General features: G+C 37.7%; 1 long non-coding RNA gene across 2 annotated transcripts in view; it reads right to left on the reverse strand.

Moving 5' to 3' along the window:
* LOC140234765 (uncharacterized) overlaps nucleotides 1-20,498 on the reverse strand; it is a 47,413-nt gene that overhangs the window by 15,204 nt on the left and 11,711 nt on the right. Inside the window, exon 1 of one of the 2 annotated variants that reach the window (XR_011901650.1) lies at nucleotides 15,966-16,113. The exons of the other annotated variant lie outside the window; for it this stretch is intronic. This is a non-coding gene — a long non-coding RNA (uncharacterized lncRNA). Of the gene's footprint in view, nucleotides 1-15,965; nucleotides 16,114-20,498 lie in introns of those variants that run through there. 2 annotated transcript variants of the gene reach the window in all.

A 20,498-nucleotide genomic window follows, 5' to 3' on the forward strand; every position in this document is an offset into this window, starting at 1 on the left:
GGTTGATATTTTGCAGGGTTAAAAGGTCAGCAAGCAATATTCGTTCGCCTCTGCCGGGTTCGCGACGTTGCTGCGTGTCGGTTACACACACCGTACCGTACACAAAACAATGTGTGCCAGCAGTGCAATCTTCCGATTTTCGCCATTCACTTTACACAGGGAGGTGGGAAGAGAAAGAGTGCGATCTCTCTCCCCACCTCCCTCCGATCGACCACGAAAAGAAAACATTCCAGGACGTCGCTGGGTGTCGGTTACACGCACCGCAGAAGAACGCTGATAAATCACCTCATACAAGGTCGACCACTTACAGCAGCACTACGCGTCAAACAATGATTAGTCCATTTGTGCTCAATAATTGCAGAGTGACCATCAGTTTTACAACTCTCCAAATTTAAACAGCAGTAAAAATAAAGTGTAAAAGCGTTCAGATGTTTGAAGTTCGCCTGTTACAACTACATATGTATCTTTGAAGGTGGAGTTGAATGATATACATTGATGAACAATTTTTCAATTATTCGACATGTTGATGATCTACAGGTAGTCAAATGTGGCTTGATCTATATCATAGTGTATAGCCGTATTCACATATTTTCTTAATTTACCTAGAGGATAGGTAATAATTATGATATTGACTGGCCTTGAGGGAGATACCAGATAAATATTGCCCGCACTGAAAGAATATTGCCCTCGTCTTCGACTCGGGCAATATTCTTTCAGTTTGGGCAATATTTTCTGGTATCTCCCTCGAGGCCAGTCAATATTATATAATTATTACCTATACGAGGTAGTTTTGCGAGGCAATTGCAGTTGATATTTTGCAGGGTTAAAGGTCAGCAGTTGTTATTTTGCAGGGTTAAAGGTCAGCAGGCAATATTCGTTCGCCTCTGCCGGTTTTCGCCACGTCGCTGCGTGTCGGTTACACACACCGTACCGTAACGTACACAAAACAATGTGTGCAAACAGTGCAATCTTCCGGTTTTCGCCATTCACTTTACACAGGGAGGTGGGAAGAGAAAGAGGGGCTCTCCCCACCGCCCTGCTTTAAATGTAAACATTCCGATCGACCACGAAAAGAAAACATTCCAGGACGTCGCTGGGTGTCGGTTACACGCACCGCAGAAGAACGCTGATAAATCAACTCATACAAGGTCGACCACTTACAGCAGCACTACGCGTCAAACAATGACTAGTCCATTTGTGCTCGATAATTGCAGAGTGACCATCAGTTTTATAACTCTCCAAATCTAAACAGAAGTAAAAATAAAGTGTAAAAGCGTTCAGATGTTTGAAGTTCGCCTGTTACAACTACATATTATGTATCTTTGAAGTTGGAGTTGAATGATATACATTGATGAACAATATTTCAATTATTCGACATGATGATGATCTACAGGTAGTCAAATGTGGCTTGATCTATATCATAGTGTATAGCCGTATTCACATATTTTCTTAGTTTACCTAGGGGATAGGTAATAATTATGATATTGACTGGCCTTGAGGGAGATACCAGATAAATATTGCCCGCACTGAAAGAATATTGCCCTCGTCTTCGACTCGGCCGGCAATACTCTTTCAGTTTGGGCAATATTTTCTGGTATCTCCCTCGAGGCCAGTCAATATTATATAAATGTGAGGTGTATGTCGAGGATCGGACATTAAGACGCCTACTCTTGTAACACACCTTCGTTGATCAATCTGCTGTAGAGCAGAATAGAATTATGTATGACTATACCTGTATATTACTTGGTGGTTTTTTTTTTCAATGATGATAGTAGCCTATGTTACACACTAAGAAATCAGGGTTCAATTTCGGGTTGAGTTTGACCCAATGCACCCTTGCGTGGACTAGGGTTGAATATTTAACTTCTATGGGTGCTATTTACTCCGAAAGGGGTTCACTTTTGAGAAAGATTAATTTTTGAACCTCCAAATAGAAGAGTTAGTCTGCTACAAAAATCTAGATCATACTGTTGCGTTCAAACATGTTAGGATTTGTAATGCAGTATCAGTAGTGATTTGAATTGTGGATGATGTTCATCTTTAAGATTGCAAATCAATCAATATAAAGATGTTTGTTGGTGTTTGATAAAATGATATAGCATTTTTTGTTCGTGCCAGTTTCATAAACAGTACGTGAGCAAAGACTAACACGCCAATCCCGGAAATTAACCAATCACATCAGAGAAGACGATCGAGGCTCCGTTTTTTTGTAAGCTCGCATCGCCACCGCATACAGCGAGCTAGCTAGCTATGTGTACATACGTGTCACAAAGCAAAGCGTCGTGACAGTTCACTTCCATTCGTTCTAGAACTCCCATGCAATTCCATTGAAGCGGGGCTTTCTCGTTGCAAGACTTGCTGATTTATACAAGATTAAGGTGAGTAAATGATCACAACTCATGACTTATTTGGGTTGCGCTTCTGTGCGGCTAGATCTTTCATTTCTTCGGTAATGATTTCAATCGTTTGTCGTGCCGTTCTTTGTTACCACGTTCACGCGTGTATTAATACACTGTATGTAAAATCACATGACCTAATGCAGTAATGGAGAGTAATACGGGCCTTTTTACGGTTACTATACTACTGCCATTTAGGGATCGACAAGAAATAAGGCAAACCAGTTTGCATTGTTTAATCTAATGGTAGTTTAATGTATAGTGATTTGTGATACTGTTTTGTCTTCTATTGCATGTGCTTATGAGACAGTCGAGACTGACTTACTGTACAGTCTACAGAGTCAGTAAGCTAACTGTTGCGACCTGCCCGAACTCGAAGCGTTCGGGCTCTTTTACAACAGTGTGTATGGGACTAAGACTCGATCGCGCACTGTCAGTCATTACATGATCTGCATGCCCCTGTACCCTGATACAGTCTGCATGATAAGCTGTGTGAGAGTCGCGGTCCGCGGTGACATGATACGGAGGGATACCGGTGATTGAAACACTGAATGAGAGAATGTGCATCAAACTGTACTAAGGCAGAGGAGGTACAGCTAGTAATCATCAGTGTGAAAGAAATTCCTTCTTACTTCGGTTTGGTTGTACAGTGCCGCAGTCAGTACCAATTACAGTACACAGTGCAGACTGAGTACAAAAGTTTCCTGTTCGGTATGTAGTGGCCGACTAGCTAGACTAAAAAGGTTTAGCTGTGTCAGTGTGGCAAGGGTGTGAAGCTGATGATACCGGTACTGATTATCCAAAAAAAAAACAAAAAAAACACACACACAAAAAAAAAAAAACCAAAGAAGAGATATTTCAAGTAGATCTACATTACATGTATACACTCTATATCTATGGACATGATGAACAACAGTTAAATTATACTGATTTCGAGGTGAAAATACAAGTTGCCAGCAGCGTTGTAAGTCATGTAGCAGACTAGTATTAAGTGTGGGCAATCTATATAATAGCCTATTGACATCGCCATGCGCTGTGCAGACATCATTGATCTACATATTAAACTGGTGGGTGGTGGTAAATTTGAGGTTACAAGTGGTACAACAAATGTACGTTACTCAGACCCTTGTGCTTTGTATTGCATTGACGGCACTGTTACCTGCAGATTTGTTATAGGGCCTACTGCACATGAACAGTTCAATATAAATTCAAATTTCTGTGTTGTCATTGCAAGTTTCTTTCTTTTTCCCCTTTCTTTCTTTCTTCAGGTCAAAGGTGTTTGAAGCATCCTTGTCCTTACAACAAATGAAGGATGTTGTTTGTTTCATTATGGACTATGCTGCGCTGAATTGCATCCTACTCCCTGGGAGTATTCTCGGTATGAAACCTGATGTCAAAGCTTCTTCTCTACTTGTGACACCAAGGCAAAGGTGAGTTTTCTCTGCAGGCCAGGAAAATGCACATTTGCTCCCTTTGATATAAAAACTGTTTTCTTATGAATGTTGCAAATGCAGCATTAATTATCTGTAAGAGTTGCAAAGATGGAATGGTTAATCTTGTAAGATTAATTGCAGTATGCCATGAGAGTCTTTGTATCACTGTTGGCGGAAGGTTTTCAAAAGGGGGGGGGGGGACTTCCTAGTTTCATGAGCTAACAAGCAAAAAAAAAAAAAAAAGGCCGCGAATGCAACTTCTGGTGCCACTTCCAGGTTTCAGCTTACAAGCAAAAAAAAAAAAACACCAACAAAACAAAACAAAAAAGTATTCAGCGCAAAAACAGATCCTTATGGTGCTCACACTTCGAGGTTTTTATCTACATGTATTTCTTTCTAGTGCCACTTACACACTTTCGGGTAAAGAAAGTTGGGGGGGGGGGGGTTGGGACCCGAAGTGGGGACACCTTATAATGTTTTCCTTTGTATGGTGCCGAAAAAGTAGGGGCCCGAGTCCCCCTGGTTCCTGTGGCCATATGTATAGCATCCAATTCTTTCTTGCACAGCTCTACATTACTGTTGTTTTTTAGTTGGATTATCAAGGATGACATACCATGTATTTGGTTTACTTTTGTACTTAATAGATTTAACGCAGGAATCGCAACACTACAACGCCAAGGAAGAAATAAACCTTGCCAACATTTCGCAAAGTCTGGAAAGGTCTGCTGCCATATGTCGCTGCCACCTAACCTGCAACTGACCTGTAATGGATCTGCCAAAGAACAATACTGTGAGTTGATCACGAAACTGCTGTGCCTCATTTTTTTTTTTTGCATTGTATGTTCAGATGTATTATTTATGGAACTCTTTAATGCATCAATCTTTATACATAAAGTTCATACACAGTGCACTCATGTTCTAATAAATAACGTTACAACAAAATTGAAATTGAGGCCATAATGTTATTGGCTCTACATTTTTTGCTTTATTGTTTACTTGTTTGGTTGTAACAAAACTTTGATAAAACGAAAGAAAACTGTAGGCCCTGAGGACCTCATTATAACAGGAGTCCAGTGTATACTGGGCCAAATACGCTGTACCGAATTGCTGATGCAGTCACTGCATCAACATAAAAGGAGGATGATCCTGGACAAGACATTTGTCCCAGTATACGACTGGACTGGTCATCTCTCTTCTCTCAATCAACAGTTGTTCCCAGTTCAAGGTTAATCTGCATTTTTGCATTGAATGTGAAAACTCTGTACATGATCAGTATGGCCTTTTTCATGGAGAGGGTTGATGGCCCCAACAAGTAATTTTGACTTCACCTGTTCTTCATTGGCATATATTTCATCCAGATGGCAGAACATTTTCAAATTTTCAGTGTAGAGTGTATGGTCTATTAAAGTTCTAGAATTACATTGTACATGTAGTATAGCATTGTTTTGAGATTGTTACCCTACAATCAAATTTAAGCTTAAGAGGGTGTGTAGAGTGTGTTGTGCTTGTGATTTGTCAGGAAAGTGCAACCCATAGAAATGTTCAATTTGGTGTTTTCCTTCTTCCCAGAAATTAATCTTCTCAATTAATGTATGATATATTGTACATTTTTGTATCACTATACAGAGGAGAGTGTAACACTTTTGTTGTTGTTGTTGTTTTCCCCCAGGTATTCTGCATGACTGAGGCACCTTCTTCAGCTGTCTTCGTGGAATGAATCGCTACCACTTCACTCAGTTCTACATAATTATATGCATCCATGATGAAACCTTTGTCCAGGGCAATCAACTACAGTCTGAAACAGTCTTCATAAAATCAATGTAGAATACTGGCAGGTAATATTGTGAAGAACACTTCATGGAATGATTTTAAAGAAATCACTGTAGATTTACAACCCTGTGGCTACTTGTATGATGATGAGTTAATACTTTTATCTGCTTTGCATTGTGTATCATCCTCTGCCTAAATGACTAAAACACTAAAAAAAAAGTATTGTTTTGTATGCTGACACTTTGTACAGTACTATCATCCTCGAGGTTGTTATAGAAATTCTTGCAGCTATAATAGAGTAGTTTGGTTTTCTTGTCATTCTCGCTTATGAATATAAGCTGCATTTTGATGTTTTGGGTGGAAGATGAATTTTAGCCTTGAGCCAGCACTGAGAATTACACTGTAGTACAGTGGTATCATTCAAGCTTTCTGTATAAAGCTGGACAATTCCTGTACCTTCCTGTTTTATGCCTCTCCTATCCTGCCTATGCTATCGTACTATTATCTCTGAGTGTTCCTCTGTCTTCTATCATATCTCGTACTATATACAATGTGATTCTAGTTACAAATGCCATCCCTATATCGATGGAATAGACATATCCCCATACTTTTAGTTAATTGGATGCTGTTAGAGGAAGGAGGGAGGGGGGGGGTCCTTTTTCCTTTTTTGCTTGTCACAATTTGCATGTGTGTGTATTAGTGGTGTTGATTATATATTTTATTGCAGTTTCAGCAAACTTGGTATCCTTCTTTTCCATCTGTTATGTAACAGGTGAGGATACTAACCTTTACAATTATTGTATGTAAACATTAGCCATGTTAAGATGTGTTCACGGAAATCCTACTAATATTTGTGTACTGTGCTTTGATTACTTGTTAATGATCTTTATCTTTTTTGAAGGTTTGTAGATAATCTTTAATTTATGAAGTATTTTCATTCATTTGCATAGACATGTAGCTGGAAAGTATTGTGGCCATTTTGTTTCCTTCTATGCATGTAGAAACTAACCATGAAGGTTTTGTAATGTACATGTATACTTTTTATTCGACTGTTTTATTTGTTTTACCTGAATTCACTGTGTTGTAACTGCTTGCACATGCAACATCTGGAATTAACAGCTCTGCTTTCTTTAGATGATAAAAGTGTACTTTTTGCACAACACACATGGATTGCAAATGTTTCATTTTTTTCTTCTGCTTGGGGAGATTTTTATGTTTATTTTTTGTCATAAAGAAATTCTTATAGGGAAATAAAATGATGTAATGATAATATAATGACAGACCTTTGATACATTTCTTTTTTCATCAGGGAATATTGTTTTCCCTTATTTACACAATTTGAATATACATTGTATTTCATTACTGTATGAGTATATGTTATGTACATGTATTGTATTTAACTTTTTCTATTGTAGATGTATTACATTATAATGCAAAAACTTGATTTGACTTAATCTTTGTTTTGAATGATAAAAACCTAGCCTATAAAATCAATACATGTGCATTTTTGTGTGAATGCAGAAATGCATCCATCTTGACAAATGAAAGTGACAAGTTTGTATGTACCAAATGATGAACTGTACTTAGATAATGTACGAAAATGGGGATTTTCTCTTTATTTAATTTTCCTCGTTTTTTATCATCCCAAGACTTTATTAAACAAACATGAAATGCAATCATCTGTGATGCAGAGATGTTTTAATTTCTCTGTACAAAGTGTGTGCCAAACATGAAGTATGAGCAGCATGTACAATGAATTGGTGGTGGCATTGTTAAGGAGTATGTGTTGGCATTGCTAAGGAGTATGTGTTTGATTGAACAACTGTGAACACTGTGCTGTACTTTAAGCTTGAACATCTCCATTATTTCAGCAGGATATATAATATATATAATATTGTATGTAATATTGTATATTATATATATGTCTATTTAATACATGTATTATATATATATATATATATATATATATATATATATATATAATATATGTAACCCATTAAGGAGGAAAAATAAAAACCAGGGAGCGTACCTGCACCGCAAAGGGTTCAATTTTGATATCTGAAAAGTTCAAGAATTAACCCTTTTGGGTGGAAGAATGAACCTTTTTACAACCTTGAGGTTAAACAATGTATCCTTCAGAGGTTCAATTTTTAACCTGCCTGGGTGCAAAAAAAAATAAACCTTGAGGTTCAGTTTTGAACTCAGAGGGTTCATTTTTATGGAATTCAAAATTGAACCCTTGACAGGGGTTCAAATTTTGAGGGAAAAGGGTTCATTTTTATGGGGTTCAAAATTGAACCCTAGACAGGGGTTCAAATTTTGAGGGAAAAGGGGTGCTGCTATTGCATCACGCCTAGAGGTTCAATTTTGAACCCTGATTTCTTAGTGTGTATAGCAATTGCCTCCTACTCTTTGCATCATGTTTGTACAAGCAAAATTGCCTTGAACAGTTACAGTGTTATTTGGTAGACCGTAAAAAGGGAGTTATTATATCGAGTGACTAGAGTAGGCGTACGTACCATATTCCAAATTTAGACATACACCTAGCTGTATATAGGTGGTTTGTAAACACGCCCCAAAACCTCCACGGTGCCAGGTAAAAATGTCAGAGGTAAAAATGTCAGAAGTAAAAATGTCAGAGGTAAAAATGTCAGAGGTAATGAATGTCAGATGTAAAAATGTCAAAGGTAAAAATGTCAGAAGTAAAAATGTCAGAGGTAAAAATGTCAGAGGTAAAAATGTCAGAGTAAAAATGACAGAGGTAAAAATGTCAGAAGTAAAAATGTCATAGTAAAAATGACGGAGGTAAAAATGTCACAAGTAAAAGTGTTAGAGGTAAAATTATCAGAGGTAAAAATGTCAGAATAAAAATGACAGAGGTAGAAATGTCAGAGTTCGAAATGTCAGTGGTAAAAATCTCCCAGGTAAAGTTGTCAGTGGTCAAAATGCCAGAGATAAGAATGTCATTGGTAAAACTTTAGAATGCATGCATTATAAATCAAAATCTGGAAGACAATCACAAGCCCCAAGTGTTTTGTACACTCCTGTGCTATATATTAGTTTACTACCTTGCCCCCCCCCCCCCAAAAAAAAAAAAATATATATATATATATATATATGTTTGTGAATCTAATGAAACGTTGTTAATGATGTAAAATCTTGGTTTAACACCTGGGCATATCCATATTTTTGCTTTAAAAAAATATTAACGAATTTTGAGCCTGTATAATATTTCACTCCCCTTTTGTAATTTCGACTGAGAGATTCTTATTACTTTTTAGTGAAAATTTCTTACCGTTGTTGTATAACGACGGAACAACGTCATTTTCGGCGGCTGATTCTAGCAGTCTTTAGCAACACACCAGTATGATAAACTTACTACGTTAAACATAATGGAATCTGACTTTGGAACGACAGCTTAGTTTGAAAGGCATCAAACATTCACAGTTTTCTCTTGCTTGCGGATCCATTCAACAATAATTGCGTTACAACACAAGAGAAATCCCATGGCAAACTATCGGTTTTTACTCTCACTAGAACAGTCTATTGCTAAAGTTCGTCTCCAGATTTAATAGGCATAAGTTTGTAAACGGAGATATTTGTTTTTGCGCCACGTGATACTTGAACCTTGTAAGAAAATATTTTGCAAGAGCTTACATGTCTGCCGGTATACATCTACTGTAGTTAGTTTATTTGCGTTATGTATTTTCTAATGGTACATTTATGTCGTGATCGGGCCTTGCGAGATAAATACCAAACATGAATTTGAGAAATTGATATAGAACAGGTGGAAATTTAGCGGTTTGCTTAGACTATGCCTCATTAACTTCTTCTCACTAAACAGTTAAAAAATGAACAATAAAGACTATATCTAGCCTGGACGTAAAGCAGAATTCGCTTGCGAGAGTGTGTATGTAAGAGCGGTAACTGTGTAGAAGTATACGTTAATACCAAAAGTGGATTCGTGTGTGTGTGTGTGTGTGTGTTTGTGATAACTTCATTGGGCATAACAACGTAAACTGTTTAAGCGGTTTGTGGCATTGTTGGAACCATCTTATGATAATAATAAAAACAACAACAACAACAATAATAATAATAATAACAATAATAATAATAATAATAATAATGATAGTAATGATAATAATAATAATTTCCCATAGGCCTATGCTCTTAGCTGGTTAAATATTCCTCTCAACGGACAGATTACACCACTGCACTGGAAACAAACTCAGAATATTGAGAGTGCTCTAATTTTTTTTAAACATAATTCCCTAAATATTCTTCAAATTCGGAATTGATAATTCGATAAATACAATTTGCTCTAAGTGATTATTTTTATTATTATTCACATTTTTACCTCTGACATAATCAACTCCGACATTTTTACCTCTGACATTTTTACCTTTGACAATTTTACCTCTGACATTTTTATCTCTGACATCTTTAATTCTGACATTTTTACTTCTGATATTTTTGCCTCTGACATTTTTACCTCTGATATTTTTACTTCTGACATTTTTATCTCTGACATTTTTATCTCTGACATTTTTACCTCTGACATTTTTACCTCTGACATTATTACACCGAACCTGATGCAATATCAAAATGTAATGAAAACTTTAGTTACCTGTTCAATTGCAATCTAAATTCTAGTCATCCTGGGTCATGGGAATGCTTGAAATGGCCGTTGTCATGGTAACATTTGAGCTTCTAGAAACTGACATGTCATTTATGATGAAACAATGCAAAAACATATACCATTTGTGCCCAAGTATGTTTATTTCAAGTGAAAAAACAACAACTTTGTTTGCCCTCACAATCTTGGTCACCCAAAGTCATATTTTCTCTATGACATGGTGGTTGCTATGGCAATGACTTTGTAGAAATTGTTGTTATAGTAGAGCGGTTAAGCCCTCAAAATCACGTGAATTGTGCAAAATTTGACTAAAGCATGAAACTTTCACCAGTGTTAGTACATACCATAAGGTTCATTTTAAGATCGGGAGGTAAGTCTGATTTGACCTCTGATGACCTCCAGAGGTCAATGTACTTTAGATATCAGAATATCGATGTTTTTAGACATTTGTGAATGATATATGTGGTTATGCGGCACTAAACATGCATTTATACCACAGAGAAATCATTTCCAGATTCAACAGAGCACTGACAGGTTTTTACCTTTGACCTCTGATGACCTCCAGAGGTCAATGAACTTTAAATATCAGAATATCGATGATTTTAGACATTTGTGAATGATATATCTGGTTATGATTCACTAAACATGCATCTGTACTTCAGGCAAACCATTTTCTGATTCCACAGAGCATTGACAGGTTTTAACCTTTGACCTCTGATGACCTTTAGAGGTCAATGACCTCAAAATAGCATATTGATCTGTGATGTCATTGGTTAATGGTAACCATTGTTAAGATGTACAAAACAAGCATATCTTGTCTTACAATTAAATTGTCTTCATATTCTAAAGAGCAGACAGGTTTCTACCTTTGACCTCTGATGACCTTGAAAAAAAAGGTCATCAGAGGTCATCATTTTCTGTCAAAAAAGTGAAAAAAAAAATCTGCATCTCAGGAATTACTTGGAGGTAAAGTTTTATGTCCCCACCATTCCCCCTCCCATATTTTCTCGGGAGGCGGGGCAAATGCCTCTTGCCCTCCAAAATGAACACTCGTGCATATATAGGAAAGCCTTTTCATCTTTAGAATTCAAATGAAAATATCTCTTAAAAACATTTTTCAAGAAATAGGGAAATTATCATTCCCCAAAGTATGTTATGTCTGTGGAAGGAACCAAGCAGGGGGAAGGAGTCTATTGAAAGGAGATATCCCCTCTCACAGAAGGGAGATTTTGCATCTCAGAATTAAATTTCAACAATCCGATGCACACTCAAAGTGAAAAACTTGGGCAGTTTTCTGTCTAAAAAGCAAAAAGCAAAAAGCAAAAAGCAAAAACAAACAACAACAAAACAAAACATAGCCACATCTCAGAATTTAATGGGGTGGGGGTCAACTATCCCTGCCACCACCCCACCCCTCCTCCAAACTGATGCCCCGGTATGTGCATGTGTTTTATTCCACTTGTTGAAAAGAAGAGAGAGTTTTAAGAAATAATATTGTTCAGTGGTCGCTATCCCAGTCAGGTAAATTGTTTATCAATAAGGTGATTTCCATCACCTGTATACCTTAAGATGATGTAGGCCTGGTATTTGCTTTGCAAGTTATTACATCTATTTCTTTTTTTAGTATTCTCGTCTATATTTTGATTTGAAAGTTATTTACTTTGCCATTATTTTATTTGTACATAGAAAAAAATAATCCAAGACTGAAAATGAAACTGATACATTATTTAATGATTGACATGATGCACATATTGTGTATTTCTATAGCAATAAAAGTGAGCAATTCAAAAGGCGTGTACTCATTTCACATGAACATTAGCGATGATCCTCTGACCTCTGGAGGATATTGAAAGATATGCATCAAAATGTAAGAATATTGATGTCTGGTCTCACTGGTTTGTAATGGCCAGCTGCTTATGAAATAATGATTATACCACAAAAAGATGCATTTTGTGTGTGTGTGTGTGTGTGTGTGTGTCCAAAATTGTATGCAGAGTATTCCACACACAGTTCAATTTTGACTTCCAGCTAAGACAATGAGCGGTTACTTTTTTCTCAACTACTGTAATATCAAAATCTATTGAAAAAACACGGTGGTGGCTGGGTCTAACACATTATCATTCTTTTTCGTTGGAGATCCATGCTGGATGGTCAAAACAAACATAAAAAACAGATATCTCAGACCTAATTGTTATAACAAAGCATCATATCCTCATATACCCAACCGAACCCTCTATGCCCAGACAATGTAAACCACCCCATGGACTTACTTGGAGCTTTAGAATATCCTTTGCCAACAGAGACATCCGAACCTTTGCAGTGCCGACTAAGATCTACCATGGAACTGATTGGTAATGGCTCTGCATCATTGACAGCAGATCTCGTTTCCTATTCTCTTTCTTCTACTTGTTCTTCTTCTTCTTCTTCTTCTTCATTATACTGTGTAATCTTGTAATATTCTGCCATGGAACCTTTTCTTAATTGGTTAAAGAAGGTATCCAAAGAGCTATATGAAGCAAAAAACAACAAACAAAAGCAAAAAAAAAAAAAAAGAGAAAAAAAAGAGAGACATCTGTATCTGTAATAACAGAGCTAAATATTGAGTATCTGTCTCCTGAAGTGTTTCAAAGAGATACAAGAGACAGTGGCCTAGAGTAGCGGCCACCTTTTTTTGGAGTAGGCCTACTTTGTGTTCTTGCAAATAATGCCTGACATTTCTGGTCATTGGCCCTTTTTGAAGAATGCAGCAATGGAGCCACAATTTTCTGGGGGTGGATGTTGTGGAATTCTTGATGCAGAACATCATCGCTGAATTTGCCTGTGCTACTTTCTTACAGGGATTGCCATTGTAGTTTTGTTTTGTTTTGTTTTTTTAAGTGTGGCTGTAACACTGCTTGTTTTGCATGTGATGGTCATTGCAGCTAAAGAGTGCATATAGGTATCTTCTCTGGATCATTCCAAACTTCATGATGTGTCCCTGGGTGAATGGATCCCAGATGATGCATGCATATTCCAGGACAGTCCTGAGCGGCATGGAGTAGCAAAACACCTGAACTTTATGATATCTTCGTCTGGAGAGAGTCTTTGGTTGAAGTATAGGCTTTTTAAGCTGCTGTGGCGATGTGATTCCAGCTGAGCTTCCTATTGGAGTAGACTCCAAAATATTTTGCACAATCCGCTTTCTCCATGGTTTGCCATGAATGCTTATCTATTCCCTGGGTAGGTATCGGATGGCAATAGCTAGTTGCAATAGCAATAAACAGGATTGCTTCATGTGGATTACATGTTGGGCCTTACAGTATGTCGAAGTTTTCAAGATGGTCCATGATGTCGCAGCTGTGGACTGTATACTCCAGGACCATGAGTCATTCATCGCAGTCATACTGTAACAACCCACCAGCTTTACACTGGCCAATACAGGCCCACCACCTGGAAACTATGCAAGGCCCATGAGCTTGACACTTAGGCAAACCAGTCCCATAATGAGTCCGACACATGGGGGAAAAGATCTATGAGACCTACACTGAATAGATTAAACGCTCTGTATATCAGTCTCGTGGGCCTTGTTTTCCTCGAGTGTCGAGATAATGGCCATATTTGCCTATATTTGCTAGTCTGCATAACTAACCCAAACATAGCATTTCTATTTGAGGTCACTGCCATCACTCAAGAAACTTAAGCTTTATTTCTGAAGTAATTGACCTCTCACATTCCAGAGACCTGTTACTATAAACCAATGCTCTGTGGAATACGCATACATATACTTTGATCAAAACGTCAATGCGTGATTTGTACATGATTAAGCATTTACGATTACACCAATGAAGCCAAACATCAATACAGGTAAGCCTACACATATTCTGATATTCTAAAAGCTCAGTGACCTCTCATTGTCCTGAGAGGTCAAAGTTGGATATAATGCACAGGCTAATGACCAATGTTCCATGGAATGACAAGATTCTTCTATTATAGCATAAATGCTAATAGCATAATGCATGATTGTACATCGGTATAAGTTGACCATTGACTATACATAAAATATCAATATTCTGATATTTTGAGGTCATTGACCTGTCACCTTCCTCAGAGGTCAAAGGTAGAGACACGTGAGTAATTTCTCTTGCTCTGTGGAATAGGAAAACAATTCAATTGTAATACAATTATGAATATGACATCTTAATCATGTTTATCATCAACCAATTGCACCAAATATCAATGTTCTGACATTTTGAGGTCATTGACCTCATCATACGTCATCTGAGGTCATCAGAGGTAAAAGGTAGAAATCTGACTCGAAAGGCTCAGTGGAACATTGAGGCAATTCCTCTTACAAAAATTAGTTATTAGTACATAATTAGCGTGTTTCAGTTACGAGTGACGCATTGAAATATCAATTTTCTGACATTTTGAGGTCATTGACCTCTGGAGGTCATCAGAGGTCAAAGGTAGATACCTGTCAGGGCTCTGTGGAACATAAAGACAATTTCACTGTGACAAAATTAAGTTTTAGTACATCATTTCTGTGTTTATCATTAACCAATGACGCAAAATATCAATTTTCTTAGATTTTGAGGTCATTGACCTCTAGAGGTCATCAGAGGTCAATTCAGACTTACCTCCCGATCTTAAAATTAATCTTATAGCATGTACTAACAATGGTGAAAGTTTCATGCTTTAGTCAAATTTTGCACAATTCTTCTTCTTATCTGCTCTACTATAAAGGGATGTACAGTATTGGCGGAGTGAGAATTGGGCTTTTAACTTTTTGCGAGATACCAAGAAAACACTTATGAAATAGTACAGAGCATACCATTTTAAGAGAAATTCAAAGTTTATTTGATGGAAATCTGGTTTGGAATGACTGAAACATCCAAAAACAAAGTAAAACAAAGCGATCGTCATAAAAGGTGGATCCCACACTTTATTAGAATCGCTCTGTTTTGGATATCTCAGCCATTTCAAAACCAATTTTCATCAAATAAACGTTGAATTCCTCATGGAATATCATGTTCTTTCATATTTCATAAGAGGTTTTTCATTACCCCACCAAAAAATGTGAGAAACCTGAAATTAGGTCTCAACCAAAACTATTCGATCAATTTAAAGGAAACAAATAGAATACATAAATATTATATCTGTGTCAAAACATAACACAAATTACTTAGACAACAAAGTTCCAAAATTACTGTTAAATGTAGATTTATGTTTTTCAGTTTACGTTGATGCCTGACAGTTGCTATGGCAACATCACGATGGAATAATGATGAAAGTCTGCTGATGGTGATTTCGGCACGACTTCTGCAATAATCATATCCACTATGACTAGGACTCATGAGAGTTATTTTTCCTCCAATGTAAGTTATGATTGTGAATGTTACAACAAACAATAACTGCTGTAGAATGGCTGCTATAACCAGGAAGTAGGAACCGAGGTCGCAAAAGTGAAGGGGGGGGGGGGGGGTGAGCCGTGAGAAAAAGCTACACCGACGTATGAGCGCAAGACACATGAGGAGTGAGATTTGCTAGGTATTCGAACCCCCTTCACCGCTTCACGAACCACTTGTCATTCAGGGATGTCAGCGAAACATCACCCGAAAAAAACATGCGAACTTTTTCGGACTAAGTATGAACTTGTCCTGTTCACACTCTAGTTCTTATTAGCATATAATCTACCCTTTCACGGAAATGCAAAGCACATACACAAGTGATATTCAACTCTAGAATACTTACTATTGAACAATAGATTGTCGTAGTCGAAGCAATGAGATTTCATTAAACCTCGATGTGGACCTTTCAGCGCTGTGATTTCTTTGTTGCAAATGGAACGCTCTCATTACACGCATGGATTGCACGCAATCTCGGAATTATATGCAACAATCCATATTGTCTATAATGCTTTATCTCTTGAACAATGCCTTCGGTGATGAGTTCGAAGCGTGCCGTATCCTCCAAAGTCGTAGTAATTTCTTACATGAATGAATGATCCGCTACGAATGGAAGCGGACAGTGTTCATCAAACAATCAGCAACCCGATCTATAAATATTCGATGATCAAAGTATCAAATTCTTCGTAAACTTCAGCATGAATACTAATATGAAACGAACCCCAGTTGTTGGACATCTTAATTCAGGAAACCGAAAAACAATCCGACGACCTGTTCTCATTCGCAGGTATGGTGTAAACGTAAACTATGTATCCCTAGTCGCAGTACAGGAACGCATCTCGTAATTGCACGTTCGGAGTTGACATAGGGCCTACTGCTTTGATTTGCATTGAACATTGTGATCATGTCGCAGACATTCTTACCCCGAGGCACAGGTCAACCTGAGCAACATGAGTAGTTGGGGCGTTGCTATGTTTGGTGGCGTGCGGTTGGCCTGTTTGGAGAAAACTTTCCTGGCGGAAGTGATTTCTTCCGAGGTCACGACGAAACTATGAATATTAAAGATGCAAAATGGCCGAGAATGATGAATATCGCACCAGTCGGGTGTGTGTGTGTGTCACTCTCTCTATGTTTAGATCTATGTAACCTTACTGTAAGTGTGTGCTTGCGTGTTGTTGTTTTGTGTGTGTGTGTGTGTGTGTATGTGTGTGTGTGTGAGATAGGGAGTTCTTGTGCGCGCAATTTGGGCAAGAACTATTATAAATAAAGTGTTTGGGAGAGGTTAGTGGTAATACACGTGTACCAATACTGGGGTTTTTGGTAATCGTCAAATACGTACGTTAATAATACCACAAAATGCAAAAAAGGTACAAAGTAAACACAATATACCAACACCCCCCCCCAAAAAAAAAAAAAGAAAAAGAAAAAATAGAAGCAATGCATGCATTACTCAAACTTTGCTATTTACCGGGAAATCTTAACTGATCTGTAGAAATTACAGTCCTCGCATATATCTTCGAATGGAGCCTGCTTTTAGCTCATAAAACATGTTTTGTTTTCCTATAGTTTCTGAAAGGTCGTGAGGATGTACGTGCCAAATTTCTCATCGAGTAACGGTTTTAACCAAAGTTCGCAAAACCCTTTTCATGGGCTCATGTACTCCGCTTTAATGCTAAAGACGAGTTAAGTCTGAAAGAAGAAAATATTGTGTCTGTATAAGAATGTAGACAATAGTTCTGACTGACAGCTGGGCTTCCATGGATACGTTATGCTATCAATATTACGATCCAATGCTGTATGCCATCGTGTCATGAAGTCTTCAAAGAAAAGTGATGAAGGTATAAAAACTCCTATGCACGGACTTTCATTTCATTGAATAATTCTTTGACACTTCTCACTTCCATTTTTATCGGGAGAACAGAAAGCAACTTTGATATGAGACTTTGTCAAATGATATACATCCAGTCCATGCAAAATCCATTTTAACGACTCTCTTCTTCCTCTTTGAAACAATGCCCGGTACTTGGTCATTATGTGCTGGATAAGGTTTCAAGCGGCACATCCTGCATGGAACATCTATTTCACACCGTACAGGAAGTCGACAACATTTTGTACAATCCATTAAAAATAGCCCGGGTACTTTACACAATGAATCCCCTGAATCATTGATGATAATATGATATGTGAGAAGTGAAACTTGTTTCATTCATGTACCGCAGTTTTGGGAATAGAAAGCCGAAAGACGAGAAATGTTGAGTCACAAGCCACAACCCGCTATACGGGATGCCACTGCTTATACCGTTTTGTCAATGTTCTGCTTCTTCAGGCTCATTCCGCATGTATAAGGATGGAATATAATACAGTCATTATAAATGAGACCGAAAGGAAAAAGTCACAATAAGAGAGTATTTGTCTCAGTTACAAATTCCAAGGTGATTTCATCTTAACTTGAATACCTAGTGTTAAGGTTATCCAATATAGTACCGATTTCAATGTATAAATTATTAAGGTACCTACATCATTCCATACCATACATCTTTCGATATTTGATATCTCCCTATAATCAGTCCTCCACCTCCATTGACAGTTTCAAAAAGAAACTCAAAGCTCATTTATTTCTAGAACAGAACTGATGATTATGAATAGTTGATTATTTGTATTCGAAGCTTATTTATATGTTTGTTTGTTTGTTTGTTTTGACAGAATTGTAAAGCGCTTCGAAACATGTTGTATACAGCGCTATATAAATATTTCATATTATTGTTATTTTTTTAACTGCAAAACAGAATTTATTTGACCTCTAGAGGTATGTTTGCTCTGATTTGCCAATAGCGTCAGAGTCTCACACAATGATTAATGGAGTCATAGGGGAGCTATTGTCAATACCTCTTGAGTACATAACACCGCCCATATGGTAACATACACCCCACTAGAGCAGACCCCCTCAATCATGTCAATCGCGTGGTTGCTGGGCGACGCCTTGAGTTAATGGCATCGCATGAAAATCGAGAATTTCAACTTTCCTCATTCTCGTTGTCATCTTACAACCGGCGCTTGAAACTTTCATTTTCACACCATATTCTGCTATCTAATGTTATATATTCATATATTTTGATTAGAGTCTGGACAAATTACAAGAAATGTCTTCTTCGCTGCCTCCGGGAAAAGAAAGGTGATGGGAGCTTTGGAGGTTACGGTTTCGAATGTAACATGGTCCAGTGATTTGCTAACGTGATATCCTGTCGAGTCCTTTCGACTTCACGTTAGTTTTTAAAAGTGAAATCAGACTTACAGAATGGCTGTAGATTTTCTTTCTTTTTGACATGAAAGCAAAAAAGATTACGTTGTATCCTTCGCATCATACTATTGCAACCGTGAAATAACCTAGCAACAATGACTTTTACGGGGAAAAGGGGTTGCACCCAAATGATTTTTGAAACATATACTAGGTTTGCGGTTCACCATGTGCGAGTCCTGAAAAGGACTGTTGGAATCAGCGAAAGGGGAAATGAGATGATAGGAAGGAAGAAGCGAGAAAATGAGCGAGAGTGTTATGTACACCACCATGCAAACTGCTTCCTTCAAAGATCATAATGGTTTTTGTAATAGATTTGTGTACAAACCAATGGGAGAGTTGTGAAGTGATGACGTCAACGCCTCTTCTAAGTCACCTTGAACATTGTAATGGATAATACTGACTTTAAGCCCGACTCACCTATCAACTTCCTCTTTGGCAAGCATCGATTAAAAAAGAAGAAAAAAAAAACCCACACACACACACAAACACACTCACAAAGGGCTCGTTGCGGGCCAGCAGCTGTAATTGGATGTGCACGCTTTCAAGTTTACAAAAACTAGGTCCATGCAGGTCCACGCGTTTCGAGTCGCTATTCTAATCTAAGTTCGGGTATACTATAGGGCATGTCCAACCTGCGTACATTATTGGACTGGTCTAAATCATGTTTGATTGTGTGTGTGTGTGTGTGTGTGTGTGATTTTTTCTTCAAAAATATCGAGCAGACCACTTCAGAGAGTTGTAAAACTTTGCTTTCTGAGAAATGCTGAGGGAAGTGAACAAGAGTGCATATCTTAGCTCGGGTTGATTCATTCAAGGGCCCTGCGTTAAATAAGGAACCTAAACCAAACTATAACCGTGAAATGGTTGAAATAGTCTGGGTGCCAAAGGCTGAACCTTGTTTTACCGTCCACCCGATGTTTTTTGATCCTATTTCGGGGGTGCTGAATCCGAATCTGTATGATGCAACTCTTGCATACTGGAGGATTTTGAGATATTCAAGATGGCCGCCAAAATGGCCGCCAAAACCGAAAATTCCCACATTATTTCCCTCTAAATGATGAGAAATTGAAAACAATAAATTGATAGTTTTACCCTATTTCGAGGGTGCTGAATCCGAATCTGGATGATGCTACTCTTGCACCCTTGAGGATTTTGAGATATTCAAGATGGCCGCCAAAACCGGAAATTCCCATGTATTTCCTTCTAAATGGTGAGAAATTGAAAACAATTGATGGTTCTATAAGCTATTTCGAGGGTGCTGAATCCGAATCTGGCTGATGTGACTCTTGCATCCTTGAGGATATTGAGATATTCTAGATGGCCGCCAAAATGGCTGCCAAAACCCGGAAATTCCTATGTATTTCCTTCTAAATGATGAGAAGTTGAAAACAATTCCTATGTAGTAATTAAAAACAATTGATAGTTCGAAGCTATTTCGACGGTGTTGAATCCGAATCAGGATGATGCAACTCTTGCATCGTTAAGGGTTCTGAGATATTCAAGATGGCCGCTAAAATGGCCGCCAAAACCGGAAATTCCCCTGTATTTCTTTCAAATGGTTAGAAATTGTAAAACTATTGA

This window comes from Diadema setosum, chromosome 11, assembly GCF_964275005.1.
Source record: "Diadema setosum chromosome 11, eeDiaSeto1, whole genome shotgun sequence".
NCBI classification, from domain to species: Eukaryota; Metazoa; Echinodermata; class Echinoidea; order Diadematoida; family Diadematidae; genus Diadema; species Diadema setosum.